Source organism: Oratosquilla oratoria, chromosome 4 (genome assembly GCF_046742065.1).
Source record: "Oratosquilla oratoria isolate Oo_2021 chromosome 4, ASM4674206v1, whole genome shotgun sequence".
Taxonomy (NCBI): Eukaryota; Metazoa; Arthropoda; class Malacostraca; order Stomatopoda; family Squillidae; genus Oratosquilla; species Oratosquilla oratoria.
In genome coordinates, this window is record NC_134780.1 from 75,367,369 (window position 1) to 75,381,243 (window position 13,875).

At 39.0% G+C, this 13,875-nt stretch overlaps 1 protein-coding gene across 2 annotated transcripts in view; it reads left to right on the top strand.

Moving 5' to 3' along the window:
- Window positions 1–13,875, top strand: part of LOC143024908 (uncharacterized) — a 114,721-nt gene that overhangs the window by 51,046 nt on the left and 49,800 nt on the right. The gene's annotated exons all lie outside the window — the stretch shown is intronic.

Genomic DNA, 13,875 nt, shown 5'->3' on the forward strand with positions numbered 1-13,875 from the left:
TCTACTACTCTCATAAAAACTCTTGACAGCTCCTAGAAGCTTTCCTCCTATCCCGTATATCTGCATAACCTCCCACAGTGCCTTTCTGTCTACCCTATCGTAAGCCTTTTCCAGATCCATAAAAGCCCAAAAAACATCCTTCCCCTTTCCTATAGCTTTCTCACATATCTGTCTTACCACAAAGATCTGATCTACACAACCTCTACCCATCCTAAATCCACACTGTTCCTCACCAATTACTCCCTCTCTTCCTCTCCTAATCCTCTCAATCAAGATCTTCCCATAAGCCTTCCCAACTACACTTAACAAGCTAATCCCTCTGAAAGTACCACATTCACACTTGTCCTCTTTTCCCTTGTAAAGTGGAACTATACAGGCACTCCTCCAGTCCTCCGGCACTCTACCCTCTCTCCAGCAAACATTAAATAACTTGACCAGCCAGTCCACCATCACTGTACCTCCTTTTTTTTTAGACATTCTGCATGGCATCCATCCAGACCAGGTGCCTTACCTGCTTTCATCATCTTAACAACTGCCTTCACTTCATCCTTCCTTATTTCTCCTCCATTCTCCTCACTCATCACTCTTATTTTCTTAGCATTTCCCACTGCAGCTATCTTTCCCTCCCTATCCTCCTTCACATTTAGCAACTTCCTAAAATATTCTGCCCATCTTCCCCTTACTGCCTTCTCTTCCATTATCATCTCTCCATCTGCACCTTTTACCTTTTCTTCTCTATTTGATTCGCCTCCTATTCCTCTCTTAATTTCTTTCCAAAACATCTTTTTATTACTTTCAAAAATTTCTGTCATACTCTTACCCTATTTCACATCTGCTCTCCTCTTTGCTTCCTTTACCTTTTGCTTTACTTCTCTTTTCTTTTCTTTGTACCTCTCATATGACTCCCTCGTCCTATTTTGTAACCAATCTGTGAAAGCTCGGTTCTTCTCTTCTACAACCTTCTTTGTTTCCTCACCCCACCATTCACTACCCTTCCTTCTATTTCCTCCTGTCCTTCTTGTTCCACACACCATCCTTGCACACTTTATGACTCCCTCCTTTAACCATCCCTATTCCTCCTCCACACCTAGCTCTACTCTATCCTTCACTCCCTCCCACTCCTCCTTCAGCTTCTTCTTGTACTCCTTCTCCTTTTCGTTTTCATTTAAAGAGTTCACTCTAAGCACCTCCCTACCTTTTGTCCTTTTCCTCTTTCTCCATCTATCCTCCACTCTCAACTTACCTTCCACCAAAAAATGATCTGATATTCCCCCACCCTCTCCCCTTAGCACATGTACATCCTTAACTCTTTCTATCATAATCCTATTTACCACTACATAATCCATTAACGCTCTATCTACCACCCTTCCATCCACTACCCTCTCCCATGTGTGCTTATGCTTGACTTTCTTCCGAAACACTGTATTTGCTATCATCAACTCTCTTTTCAGACACATTTCCTCCATCAACTCTCCACTACGATTCTTTCCTGGAACTCCACATTTCCCAACCACTCCATCAATTGGACCATTTCTTACCCTAGCATTAAGGTCTCCCAGTACTATTACATTGACATTTCTCTCTAAATCCTCTATGCACTCATTTAAATCTATCCAAAAGGCCTCCCTTTTTTCTACACTCTTCTCACTGCCAGGCCCATATGCTCTTACCAAGGTCCACATCTCCTTTCCCAGTTTCATCTTCATCCACATTATCCTTGAGGAAACCTCCTTCCACTCCACAACACGTTTACCTATCTCTTCACTTACTAGAATAGCCACCCCTTCCCTCCCTCGTCCTCTCTTCACTCCTGATAACCTCCCACTTACACTCCCAAACTTACACTCACCCTTCCCTTTCAACTTAGATTCACTCAAAGCCAACACATCCATCTTTCTTCTCACAAACATACTACCTATCTCTTCCCTTTTACCCTCGTCTGTACCACATCCACGCACATTAAAAGACCCAAACCTTAGGGTGCCTTTACTTTTTCTTTTAGGAATGTCCCCTGTGGGGCTACAAGGAGAAGGATGCCTAGTCCCAATTCCCGTCCCTTTCTTCTCGCCTCTTACGATCCAAGTGGAATTACTTGGTGGCAGTATTCTTTTCCCCCACCACAGGGAATCCCCCCACCACTGAAAATGAATACTCAGAGAAATGGTACAGGACAGCAGCAAGGGGTTGGGGGACAGCATAACGGAGGGATAGTCGTAGTATAAAAGTGTCATCATTTCTCTATGAACAGAGTTTTCCTCTATCATAGACAAAATGATGTGTGGCTCTAGTCCGTAGGGGTGCCCCATATAGACCCTAAAGTATCAACTGCATGCTACTTTGCAAGCAGCCAATACCCCAGACGGTAAAAAAAATAATAATAACGATAATAATAATAATAATGATAATAATAACAATAAAAAAATTGCCACTTGCAAGGGAAGAGGTTCACGAGCGTAATAGTATGACCATTTAGTGCCAGATCCGATAAGGAGTGATAAGTCTTTGGAAATCGTAATGGAACTGTTGATGATACGTTTTTGATAATGAAGTCGCATGCGAATGATCAGGGTTGAACATTTAACTCTGATTAGATCTTTTAGCTTTGATTGATTTTATCTTTCATCGATTTTTTTCTCTCGAGATAATGATAAGTTAACTGCCGTGATAAGGGTTTCAAGATCTATAGATATAGAGGCGAGATCATTTGGAAAATGGATCAATAGTGTTTTTGGAAAGAAGTTAATGAATTAAATGGAGGTATCTATGATGAAGTGGCCCTACTGTGGACGTGCTGTCTTGTTGCATTGTTTCTGACCTGGGCGGTTGGCGGAAGCCAGGGAGGAAAGAGTAGTGGATAGGAGTGGAGTGGTAATGGATGCGTGCCTTTGACTGGCTACCTCCCTTATAAGGGGGGGGGGGAGAAACCATTGTTTTATATAAATAGAATAGAATTTATGCTGATTTGGATTCCTCTAGAGATTTATGTGAATCAATATTTAATCATTTCAAGACTTCCGGTGTTGTGAAACGATCACATAGACTGGTACTTCATTTGTCGTCAATAGTTGTATATGGTCTCACTTAGATTTTAGAGTAAATGATGAAGGTACATGTTTAACTAGAAGAGATGGAACTATGCTTCCATATTATGCTTGTTTTTGGTTTGCAGTGAGTTGCAAAATATAATTTCCTATTTCTATTACGAAGAAAAAATTAATAAAAAAATAGGAGAACACAGAACAGTAGGTAGTATAACTAAAGGAAAATTTCCCTCATTTCATTATACTAATTTCTTGTTTGTGAATTTTAGGTTGTTTAATTATATTTTCTCATAATTTATTGTCTTTTTTCATAGAAATAACTTATTGGATAATTTCTGAGAATTAAAGAAATTAAAATAAGCATTATAGTAAAGAAAAAATTCCCTCGGTTTTAGGTAAACGCACTGTATTGAATGAGATAGATAGTAGCAGAAGCAGCAGCAACAACAATAACAATAACAATAACAATAACAATAACAATAACATCATCATCATCATCATCATCATCATCATCATCATCATCATCAGCAACAACAACAACAACAACAACAACAACAACAACAACATGACAATAGTGTAACAGTGCAACACCTCAGATTCTCATTAGCATTCGTGAATGTACGAGTAATACGTCTCCACTTCATCTTGTGGCTTTAGCAACTTCAACCCGTGTCTACTGTACTTCACTTCATTTCGCACTGAATGTCTATTCAAGATTGTGCCATAGATGATAATTAGTCAATACTACAACTATTTACACGCGCATCATAGGGCATGTCCATGAGATACGTAAATAACTGTAGTATTGTTTTTAATAATGACAAAATATGTAAAAACAGCAAATGATGTTAGAGGAAACTCGCTAACGTTAATAGTTTTGTGGCTGCCATTAGAACGCTTGGAGATACTGGTCTGTGTTTTAAGCATTCTCCACATACTATACTGTATAAAGTTTGTTCTTTCGTTGTGGCAATTAGTTTATCAAAAATATGGTCACATGTATTCTGGAAATACTTGCAATTGTCTAATAAGTGACTAGAGTCGATAAAGTTCATTAGAATTATTCATACTCAGATAAAGAAATACTGTACATTATTGGGTGAAAATGGCAGTATTTTTTACATAATTTTCCTGAAACAGTCATACAACTGGATGATGAGAAATTTAAGGAAGGTAACAGAAAGAAGGGATAATAGAAGTTAAAAGTGACCAACTTTAATTTTTGAGTGGACACGAGTCTCTATTCATGAAAATAATCCAATCAGTACTCAATAGGATGGCACGACAGGTGTGTAAGTCTTGTCTGTGTAACTTTTTTTGTATACAGGTTCGTATATTCTAATCCAAAGTTAGTAAAAGTCCGTGTCCTTCTTTTGGACTATATTTTGATACTTTAGAAATACATGACGTAGACTTTCTATGAACTCACTGTAACTGTCTATGAGCTCACTGTAACCGTCACTCCCGGCTCCTGCCTGAGTCCTTATACGGGGTAAAATGCTAAGTCAATTTCTTGAGAAGGGAGTTGAGAGTTTTTCAATGATTTATTTTTTATGTTACAAATTGAGGGTTTAATATACAAAGGATATTACAACGCAGTTAGAAATTTTATGTGGTTAATTCTTGTGATTTAATTTATGTTCAGGTTTATGTGGGAATGTGGTGTAGGTACGTTTCTGGCTACTTAGCAGTTATCATACACTGATTATGTGATGAAATGGTCGCTTAGGACGTGGGTGCGTGTTTGTTCGTATGTGTGTTATGTTGTAGTTTTCCGTGGGTGATGTTACAATATGTAAGGTTACATAAGGATGTTTAATGAATTTTGATGATGCAAGTACTTACAACGGGTCCCAGTTGGGATGAATCGTATATATACTCAGTGACAGACTGAGCATTAATAAATGAGCTATAGCCTCTAAAATGGGCTTTCAAAGGTAAGTTCGTTCAAACTGGGACACAGGTTGACGAGATTCCTCAATGGCTGCACCTAGCTTGTTGCAAATTGGTCCACACAGGCAACCTTAAAAAAAATAATTTTACAAAATCTGGATGCAATCCGGCCCTCCCCCGGCTGTAAAAAAAAAAAAAAAAAAAAAAAAAAAACTTTTGCAGATAATGTACAACAGGTAGCGTAAGAAAATGTTACTAATGTTACTAGTGGAGAAATAAGTTATTCAGACCCAGAACAAAGCCTATTATATCCATAGTGAAAGGAACATAATTTCCAGTATACTATTTCTACAATGGGTAGTCCACATTCTTTTAAAAATACTGTGTCGCTATCATGTCCTGCACATTTTTTAATCCAGGCGCATTAGCTACGATATTTGCAAAAAGATATATGATAGAGAAATGAATAAATAAACAAATAAACCAGTAAATAGATAGATAAATAAATAAATAAATAAATAAATAGATAAATAAATAAATAAATAAATATATAAATAAAGCTGATATTTTACCATAGTTTAGGAATATTATGTACTTTTACTTATCAAAAGCTTAACTCAGAAATCACGTCCAAAGTACGGGCCGCCCCTGATATAACATACCTCCTCGAGACCCTGGAAATTGGTTAAGTGAGTCTGTAATTTTCTGTAACTTGAGCAGGAGATACCAAAATATAGATATAATTTCGACTTCAAAACATTAAATGAACACTACATCGGTGCATTTAAACAAATAAACATGATAAACATCTTACAATACGATCTTTGTCAAATGTAATCAATGAAAGTCAGAATAGGATTCTTAAATGTTCTTAAATTGTTTCCGAATCAAGTTAAATGTTCACTTTAGACATCTGCAATGTTTGTAAATGTTTGGACCCTCACAGTTGCGGGACACAAGGATGCAATGTAATCCAATTTTTCTGCATCCGCAGGACTTCCCACAAAAACCTTTCACCCCCATGACACAAGTTTGATTAGAGTCATTAGACTTTCTGGTGCCACCGGTTTATTTTGTGCAATAGGAACCATCATGTCGTCTTGATGTTGCAACCCTATACCTTGAGATTTAACAGGTTCCCTTCCAACAACTGAACTGTCAGATACGTTCTAAATGAGTGCTGTCTTGCCACCGCACTGGTTGGGGGCAGTGATTCCAATTAGAATGATGACGTCATGGAGCGGTTGTAACAGCATTATTCTGGGGTATCAATTCTTAAGGGACCATACAATTCTAGAAGGAAGTACTCTCCGGCCAAGGAAGTATTGCCCTTGGAACTTTGAGAACTTTCGAAGATGTCAAGTATATCAAGACTATCTTTTTGAGCAAATGAGAAAACAGTGGAACCTCGCTTAACGAGCACAATTCGTTCCGAATCTTACACGTAATGCGAAACACTCGTTAAGCGAAACAAAATTTCCCATAGGAACTAATGTGTCCCATGCATAAGAAAAAATATAATTTTTTTTTAATAATATCTAGAATAGTTTTTAGATTATTAAATCATAAAGAATAATAATGTACAGTAAATGAACCTAGGAAAGAATAATTATAATAATAAAAAATACATATATATATATATATATACATACATATATATATATATATTATATATGTACAGTATATATATGTGTGTATATATATATATATATGTGTGTGTGTGTGTGTGTGTGTGAGTGTGTGTGTACTGTTGCAATTTACGAAAAAGAAGGTAGCTCCTAGTGCAAAGGGGACGGAGACGGGAGGATTATTGGGGTGAAAGAGGAGAATCTCGACCAACTCACTAGCTTTAAATCTTTGAGAAATATTGGCACAACTGGCACTTTCTTTAGAATCCTTTTTCACCAGAAAGATGTCTAGAGACATTTGTTTTTGCCTACGCTTCAAAATTTGTCGAAATTACGGCACAGTATTATAACTAAATAAATTTGTAGCGCGCAAAGCCACTGCCTTATTAGGGTGATATTTCTCAATGTACGAGGAAACAGTTTCCCATGCTTTAAGCAACTCCCTTGTTGCACTGGAAAGTTATTGCCCTACTGAGGTTGTTACCTCCTCCTCCCCTGACGAAATCTCCTCCACAACTTCTTGCTGTGAAACAGAATGCAATTCCATAAGCTCTTCGGTGGTTAGCTCCTGTCTTCCACAAGCTCGTCGATGTTATTGTTATCCACCTTCAGCCCCATAGTCTTGGCCAAAGACACAATCTCGTTGACTAGAGGCTCCACAGGGACTGACGCAAACCCCTCAAAGTCGCGTTCGACAACTCTATTTAGTCAAAGCTTCTTCCAAGCCGAATTAAGGATTCGCTTGGTGACCCCCTCCCATACCTTGTCGATCATCTAAAGCAGTGGTTCTTAACCCCTGGGTCGCGACCCAAATTTGGGTCGTCAAGCCATTTTATTGGGTCGCTAAGGGTTTGCAGAAAATAATTATTTTCCCACTATAAATTTATTATGATTATATACTGTAATAATTAAAATACATGATGCCTAGTTTTAGGATTCTAAGCAGACCATGATTAAATAGAAAATAAATAAAACCCGCTTTTAAAAGCATAACCATATTACTTATAAAGGCAATTCGTATATCTATGTAGGCTTGGGTCGCGATGCTTGATTTGTGCAAAATTTTGGGTCGCTGCCAAAAAAGGTTAAGAACCACTGATCTAAAGGGAAGCAACGATGTGGAAGTCATCTTTCCAAAACTCTCTGAGAGTGAGATTGGTCCCCTCAGTCACCTCAAAACAACGCTCGAAGAGCGCTTTAGGATAGAGCTTCTTAAAGTTTGAGATGATCTGCTGGTCCATGGGTTGGAGTAAAGGAGTGGTGTTGGGAGGAAGGAACTGGATCGTGATGAACTGAAAGGAGGTCAAGGAGGTCAAGGAGGTCACCTACTAGACATGGAGGATGGGCAGGGGCGTTGTCCATAACAAGCGGGAAACGGATGGATCCAATTACTTATAGTATTTTTAGTAATTCCACGTCCACGACTTATGCCCTCTGGGGATTTAAACATCTGGATGAGGTTTTTGTTTAATAATTTGATCCATCAAGTTTCCACTTCAGAAATGAGGTTTTCTTCTCGCAGTAAAGTAGCTACCGTCGGTAGACTTTTTATTCAGTGTCAGATATACTTGATTCGAGTAACTACATTTGTTAAAGATACAGGCTGGCAGGTTTGGCATAAGCAAGGAATCCCAGCAGCGTGAATGTACGGGAACATTCCCTTGACGCACTGCAAGTGCAACTTCCAATCACCTGTGGGTTCGGCATACAGAAGTATCTTTAGAATGGATACTTGTTCCTGGTAGTTGATCCATGATTTGTCCTGTAAGGTTTACCTGTTTTTCTTCATCTATGATGTTGGCCATGCTAGTCGTAAAGGTCTGGATCATAACACCACCAAGAAGATTCTCAGTGGCACAGCCACCATCCAGAAGCTGCTCATGTATTGAACTCAGTTCTTCTTTCTGACTTTCATAATTTAAATCTTCACTGTTTGTGAGCAGTACTGAGAACGAAACAGCTAATATCAACTGACAGCTCGAACATATACATGTCCAATCATCATGTATAATCCTGTTTCGATAGCATTTACTGTTTCCCACAGAGCATCTAATCCACTTCCTCCCGTAAAATATCCTACTTAGCCAAGGTATGCCACCAGGAAATGGAAATCACCATAGCAAACTACTACGTTTTAGGAATAAAATTTACTTTAACGACTGGTTTCTGAATTTTTGGACCCAATCTCTTCACTGATAGAATATTATTAGGCCTGTTCTCCTGGAAACTGTGCATGACCTAATTTCACACACTTTATCACGTAATTTCCGAGTTAAGCTCTAGAACTTCCTTGGCCTTTTGATATGTTATAACACATGATATCATTTAACTATTTTGACAACATATATATGTATATATATTGTAGTAATTAATTGATCACAAAGGCGAACGTTAGAGAACTTACCTGGTTGAGTTCTCTAACTAATCGTCGGAACTGAATAGAATTCTTGAGGCTTCGATGTCTGTAGAAATCCTTTGCCGACGTTTGATTGTCCTTCTGGTACCAGGGTTAAAGCTTGTCTGGGGTTCAGTGACTAAACTTAGTCTCGTTCGGCTGGAATTCTTACGAGCCTTCAAAACGGCTTCGAAGCCACGGGACAACTGATACTTTGAGTAAGTTCTCAAGTTCCCGATTTGTTAATAAAAAACTACAACATAGACTTAAAAAAATAATAAAGAGGGAGGGGAGTTTAATAATATATTAATTAAAATTACGATACTGTTGTACGAAGTTACAGGAAAGGTTCCCGGTTCGAAAATTAAACAAGGTTTCGGGAAATTGGCGTAGCTCAAGGTAGACAATGCCATTCCCGTAACAACAATTACCACAATATATAAGAACATAAGAATAAAGGAGACTGCAAGAGGCCATAAGGCCTACACTAGGCAGCTCCGTATCCATCACCACCTGTCGTCCCCATCCATAAAGTTCTCTAACCGTTTTTTAAGGCAATTGATAGTTTCAGCGCTCACTACATGGTTACTAAGTTTATTCCATCCATCGACCACCCTATTAGTAAATCAATTCTTGCCTATTTCCTTCTTAAATCTAAATTTGTCCAGTTTATACCCATTACTGCGAGTCCTGCCCTGTTGTTTTATTATGATGACCTTGTTTGGATCACCCTTGTTATAGCCTTTGATCCACTTGAACACTTCTATTAGATCATCCCGCACTCTGCGTCTTTTCAGAGTGTGTAAGTTTAGGTGCCTAAGCTTCTATTCGTAAGGCAAATTTCCGAGTCCATGTATCATTTTGGTCATTCTTCTCTGTACTGATTCTAGTGAATTGTCCATTCTTTAGGACGGAGACCAAAACTGTACCGTATAGTCAAGGATGGGTCTAACTATCGCTAGATAGAGTTTAATAATTACCTCTGCACTTCTATTCGTTACCGTCCTAGCAATGAAACCTAATGATCTGTTAGCTTTATTTCTGGCGCTAATGCACTGCTTCCTGGTTTTAAGGTCCGGACTCACCAGAACTCCCAAGTCCCTCTCGCACTCAGATTTGCCTAAAAACGTGTTATCTAAGATGTATCTATTTTCGGAGTTGTGTATCCCTACGTTTAGCACGCTACACTTAGAGATATTGAAGGTCATTTGCCATTTCACCGACCATGTGAACAATTTGTTAAGATCATCCTGCAGAATCTTTGCGTCGTCTCCTGACCTAATTAGGCGTCCTATTTTAGTGTTATCCGCAAACTTACAAACATCACTATTTATCCCAACGTCTAAGTCGTTTATGTACATAATGAACGACAAGGGACCCAAAACCGACCCCTGGGGGACCCCGCTAGTAACATTGTCCCACCTAGATTTTATTCCATTTATGGTGACCCGCTGTTTTATGCTACTAATCCAAGCTCTAATCCATTCTAACACTTTTCCTCCTATGCCCTGGGCTTTGATTTTATTTAGTAGTCTCTGGTGTGGCACCTTGTCGAACGCTTTGCTAAAGTCAAGGTAAATAACATCGTAATTTTCTGGACTATAAAGTGACAGACCCTGTGGATATTTCCAGACTTTAATACGTTACTGAAAGTTATATAGAAATGCTTGTGTTAAAGTAGGGATGAACGGTGGCGATCCGGCCAGTGGTGGGGTTCCGCAAGGTGGACGTCTGAGAGCAATTCTTCCTGCAGCCCATCTTCACTGAGATTTTCTCTTTGTCAAAGGATGTGAACCAAATTTCTTCAGTCAGCCAGACACCTTTCAGTATAACATAAATTTTGTTACTCTAAGGAATAATTAGGTGAAGAGTTAATTATGGATCTACTGAGTGCATTTAGAATTTTGTGTAAAACGCCGATAGATATGCGAGTCCTTTTAGTCTAGTCCACGACATTCCTCTCTGCGAAGCCATTGAACAGTATGTAGATATCTATACAACATCATAAATATGTTAAGACTACTAAGAATAAGAATATGTTAAGACTACTGGCTCATAGAGCACTGTCATCTTTAAGACACTCCAGGAAACCAGATTATATTTTCAGAGTATTTATAAAGACCTGGTCCTGAAAGCATTAATTCAAACATACTGCTAAATAGAAACGTTGACAAATAAAATGTAGGCAAAGATTGCATGTGGAATCCATGTGGTTTATGTTCTTAGGTCTTAGGTTATTTACAGTATGTATAGAATTGGCAGCTGCCGACAAGTCTATCAAAATAAACACCACAAATGAGGACAGAGTCTTTATTAGTACGCCGTTATGCTTGTTACAGCTTTATTAAGTGCACAGTCGTGATACACATAACTGAGATTGAATAAAAAGGTCCGGGGGGAACGGGAGGGATGCCATTATATAAAATTCAAGTATTTTAGATTCCAGGACCGGTGCTCCCACCAAATATTCGGTACGGTCATGGGTTCTCCGCAGTCCTTTCCAATGTGTTTATGGAGATTTTAGAAGCAGAGCCGTTTGCTAACATTGTTCCTGAACATGTGACTCGGCTGCGGTACGTGGACGATATCCTACTCATTATACCCAAACAATTTAATCTTTATAACTTCCAAACTGCATTGATAGAGGTAGAGCCCACTATTCAGTTTTCCTTAGAAGAAGAATATAATGATTCCCTTCCTTTCTTAGACATAGACATTACAAAACTATTATTGAGTTAAAATGCTTGAATCAATAATAGTAAATAGACTCAGAGAACACACCGAAAGACATGATTTAATTCGTGACACACAGTATGGTTTCTCCAAGGGTAAGTCATGTGTGACTAATCTTCTATCCTTTTACACTAAAGTATATAAGGCGTCAGATAACAATGATAATTACGATGTGATTTACCTTGACTTTAGCAAAGCGTTCGACCAGGTGCCACACCAGAGACTACTAAATTAAATCAAAGCCCATGACATAGGAGGAAAAGTGTTAGAATGGATTAGAGCTTGGACCAGTAACAGAAAACAGCGGGTCACCATAAACGGGGTAAAATGCAGGTGGGACAGTGTTACTAATGGGGTTCCCCAGGGGTCGGTTTTGGGTCCCTTGTTGTTCATTATGTACATAAACGACTTAGACGACGGGTAAATAGTGATGTTAGTAAGTTTGCGGACGACACTAAAATAGGACGCCTAATTAGGTCAAGAGACGACGCAGAGATTCTGCAGGATGATCTTAACAAATTGTTCACATGGTCGGTGAAATGGCAAATGACCTTCAATATCTCTAAGTGTAGCGTGCTAAACGTAGGGCTACACAACCCCGAAAATAGATACAGCTTAGATAACACGTTTTTAGAGAAAACTGAGTGCGAGAGAGACTTGGGAGTTCTGGTGAGTCCGGACCTTAAAACCAGGAAGCAGTGCATTAGCGCCAGGAATAAAGCTAACAGAGCATTAGGTTTCATTGCTAGGACGGTAATAAATAGAAGTGCAGAGGTAATTATTAAACTCTATCTACCGATAGTTAGACCCATCCTTGACTATGCGGTACAGTTTTGGTCTCCATCCTAAAGAATGGACATCAGTTCACTAGAATCAGTACAGAGAAGAATGACCAAAATGATGCATGTACTCAGAAATTTGCCTTACGAAGAGAGGCTTAGTCACCTTAACTTACACTCTCTGGAAATACGCAGAGTGCGGGATGATCTAATAGAAGTGTTCAAGTGGATCAAAGGCTTTAACAAGGGTGATGCAAACAAGGTCATCACATTAAAACAACAGGGCAGGACTCGCAGTAATGGATTTAGACTGGACAAATTTAGATTTAAGAAGGAAATAGGCAAGAATTGGTTTACTTATAGGGTGGTCAACGAATGGGATAGACTTAGTAACCATGTAGTGTGCGCTGAAACTATCAATTGCTTTAAAAAACGGTTAGAGAACTTTATGGATGGGGATGACAGGTGGTGATGAATATGGAGCTGCCTTGTGTAGACCTTATGGTCTTTTGCAGTCTCCGTTATTCTTATGTTCTTATGTTATGTAATATATGGCAACCAGCTAAATTTTAAAGTCTATAGGAAACCTACAAATAAAAATCATCTAATTTCTACTCCCACCATGTCATTAAGGTAAAAAAAGGAGTAGTGACAGGTTTCTTCCTCAGGAAACTCAGGATCAGTGCAGGAAAAAAACAACTAAAATTCTGGGAGGCCGTATACAACAATGCGGGGTAGCTAAGTGGCTCGTGTTTCCAACTAACGACGTCGCCACCAACCTTGGTGGGATTTTAAAAACCAGCAACTTGGAAGTAGTGTGCTGGACCAGTAGGACTACGAGAACAAGAATAGGCATCGGCGAGAAGCCTGACAATGAAGACAGTGTATATCGGATTCCGTGTCCGGGATGTAACAAGCCCTACAATGGGGAAACATCACGCAACCTGAAAAACCGGATCCTAGAACATCGATGTGATGTTCGCCATGTTACCACCAATGTGTGTGTTTCACACAGAAACAGCAGCAAACCACGTGATTTACTGGGAAAAGGCGGAGCTACTAGTGCATGAGCCCGAAAAGATCCGAGGAAAATGTTTGAAAACAGCCATCATCCAAGGATCCAATACGATCGAACAAAATAGAGGCATGTTAAATATTTCACCCCATCTGATTCATTTACTTCTAAATGCCCCCAAAACTTTTAGAAAGCTATCCTTAGTAGCTCTCTACACCTTTTTATTTTTCCCATGACTTTTTTCCGTCCTCAGTGGACAATTGTCCCCTCACCTTGTTCTCTTCTCCTTTTGTCCATCGGTTGTGAGCAAACGTCCTGCATTCAGACAATTGATCCTTTCCTAAGTTACGATGACCTCCTTCCGTTCCCCTGGATTCTCTTATTTAATCTT